The sequence below is a fragment of the Siphateles boraxobius genome, unplaced genomic scaffold (assembly GCF_051911475.1).
Source record: "Siphateles boraxobius isolate OS27281-9 unplaced genomic scaffold, OSU_SipBor_1 1, whole genome shotgun sequence".
NCBI lineage: Eukaryota > Metazoa > Chordata > Actinopteri > Cypriniformes > Leuciscidae > Siphateles > Siphateles boraxobius.
This window is the reverse complement of record NW_027508699.1, coordinates 19,468,899-19,472,327: the sequence shown is the minus strand read 5'-3', so window position 1 is coordinate 19,472,327 and position 3,429 is coordinate 19,468,899.

Here is a 3,429-nt window from a genome sequence, read left to right as displayed (position 1 = left end):
TTGTTCATGCATGTTGGTTTCATTAAAACGAACCCTGGTGTGATTGCTCTGTTAGTGCGGTTCATTTGAATAAGTTTAAACGCTGCCAACTGAACCCTGTGGCCTGTTGCACAAAGCTAGCTGAACATACTCTGAGTTTCAGAGTAGGTTTAGAGTTGACAAATCCAGGTAAATCCAACCTGGTTTAGATCAGTTTCAGCGGTCTCACAAACCTCGGTCTTAACATTCTGTCAACTCTGGTTTGAACCACTTTGCGAAAGTTTGAGAAGGCAATTGAAAGAAAATATCTGACTATATCAATGCACGATGTGAATCAAAGAAATAGGCCCAATAATTATAGATTCACAAAGAGCTCAAATGAATACATGTTGTCTAAAAGCACTATATATGAATGCATTGCATTTATATTAATTTAAAAGCAAAGTTTAATATTACTTGTCAAATAATGGGCTATAATTAAATGAATATTATATAAATTAAAAGTAATTATAATTCATATAGCCTAATAATATACAAAAGATGAGCAATTTTGTCTCTAAAGTTTTTTCACTATAAACTGCTTAAGCGAGAGATACAGGGGGAGTGGCTTTATTGCATCAGATCAGTTTGGGTTTGCAATCCCTAACCCAGAATAAAACCTGAGCAGGTTAGCCATGTAGCTTAAATTACCATGGTGATGAACATGGCTAATATATATATATATATATATATATATATATATATTCTTGAGCCTGAAAAAACAGAGTTTGCTCCAACTAAACTCGAACTTACCTGGGTAGAAACTGAAACCAAACCTTTGTGCAACAGGCTGGTATGCACCATACTTCCAAACGATCTCGCTGCTGTTCGAATGAAATAGGCCTATAAACGCAACACAGACCAAGACATACAAACAAAACAAAAACGGGATATCGATGTCACAAGATGCGACCCTAAAAAGGGCATCATGCTTAAGCATATACATGTTTTTTTTTTTTTTTATCACAGTCGCAATAATGTTGCCATTCAGGGGTGCGTTTCCCAAAAGCATCGTTGGCCAACTATGATCGCAATTTCAGTTGAACTCTATTGGTAACGACGGAACTTGCGACCATAGTTGGATTTGGGAAACGCACCCCAGTTCGGTACATGCATCGGAACCGCGTCTCCGTGTATTTGATGCACATTTGTGTATGTGACGGAGGGATTCCTGACGCTGTTTTGACTCCTTAACACATTTATCTTTAATAAGCTCTTCACGAGCTGATCGAAATACCATCTCTAGGATACTCACATACAACTAGCGCATTTAACCCGCTACACATCGTTTTGGATGTATGGTAAATTGCGTCGCGAAATATAGCCTATGTAACAAAAGCCAACCAATCAGTACAAGCCTAAACATTGTTTTTGTTTTGTGTTTTAAACCGCTCAGCGGACCAAATATTTTTTTGGTCCAGATCAAACGAACCAAACATGAGTGAACACAGCCGGATCCCCAGACTGATTAGCCTGGCTAACGTCAGACCGAGGGTGCTTCTCAATATGTCTCCTCGCTCCATTCTCCATCCTATGACCCGGAAACCGATCAAGCTCAGCCATCTTGAAGGACTTCTAAATTCTCTAATTGCACCCTGAGGAGGCGAGGATCGAGGAGTGAGGAGGCTTCCTGAGGAGTTATGAGCGAGGATACACAGGTGTATCCTATGCGGAAGTGTTTTATCGACTAAACGTGACGCACGTATCAATCCCCCCCCCCCCCCCCCCCCCTTCACATCGATAACAATCGTTTTAATTTATACTTTACCTTTGCAGAGTAAATAAACCACACATCACACATATTTCAACAGGGTATCTTGCTTTATTATTATTTATTATGAATTTCTTAAATAACCAAACTTCAACAACATAAGGGCAGATCCTTTGAGCGCTGCTGATGACGCTGTGGAGTGACGCTCGAGTGATCAAGTATTCCAATGTATAAAAAAGCTTTCATTCGATTCCTCCATCCTCATTTTCTTTCCTTGCAGCCTTCCCTCGCATCCTACAGGGGGTGGAGCTGAGACACGAGGAAAGGAAGCGAGGAAAGTCTCATTGAGACGTCGGTCTGGGAACCACATGTTCATTTTCACGTATTTGAGGCGTGGTTTACGAATGCCCAGAGCCGTTTATTGGGTGCTACGAATGTCTATCAAATGCGTCTGTACGTAGCTCATAGCCATCGTTTCAATCATAGACATACATAAACGCCCTATTGGCCGCTTTGGAACGTTGCTGCGATACGTCAACGCGTCCGCCATTTTGCGGAGGGCAAGACTGCACTGTAATCAAATGCAAGTAAACGGTGAGCTGCGGTTTTTCTGGATAAAAAAAAAGGTAATTACATTTATCAACTGATTTCAGTGGTTTGTATACAAACCACTGAAATCAGGTGATAAATGTAATTTTTGATTTTAATTTGATAAACGTATACGTGGTGTACAAAAAGTTCCATCTATATTTATTTAAAATCTCGATAGTTAGACAGATTTATAAAACATTTTTTTTAAATAAGGAATTGTCAAAGCTCCGGCTTGTCATGTAGGCTATCTGGCTTTTTATTCTTGGATAAGAATTGTGAAGATATAATTAATTAGACTAGAGACATCAGAGCCAGCGGCAAACGTCAGAAGCACTAGCCGAGGTAAGGCTGTTCCAGGCGGGGTACATGAGAGCGCTGAGCGCGCGCTGATCCCTTGATCTCAACTCCGAGACCGTCAGATCAAATTTTTAAATAGGCGCTATCTTTATAAATAAACCACATATTTGAGCTTTAAACAACTACATTGTTGACTGAAATACAATTAAAACTACATTTCGTGACACAATAACAGTAGTATTTTTAAATTTCGCGGCTTTTCTCCTCTGGACGTTACTATTACTAATTATATCATGACCAAATAACCAGAAACAAATGTTCAGTCTTGCTTTTGAAAGATAATTCCTCGAGACCTGTTTTCAATTGTGTGGCGATTTGTCCAGCCCCAAGCAGCACACGAAACAGGATTTTTTCTCAATTCTCGCTATGAGAAGTATTAGAAAGTTGCCCTCTGCAATATGGCGGCGCCGTTGACGTACGCTCCAGCAGCCAATAGGGCGTCTATGTATTTATTATGTCTATGGTTTCAATTATACCAGATGACGTATGTAGAGTGACTGAAATTAGACGAGAAGAAGACGATGGGTCAGAGATTTAACTAAACCACTTAGAACAATATCTAAGGCTGCATCGAAAGGTAACTTCGCGTCTGCTGCCATGTTGGATCCATAGGTATAAAGAAACTGCTTCGGTGCGTCGCATAGACGCCGTCATCGTCTTGCTGCTCCCTCCCCGTTCTGTGATTGGTCCCCTCGCTGAGGCGAGAATCTGGTCCATGGAATCCAGACTGCATAGCAGCGTGAATAAAATTG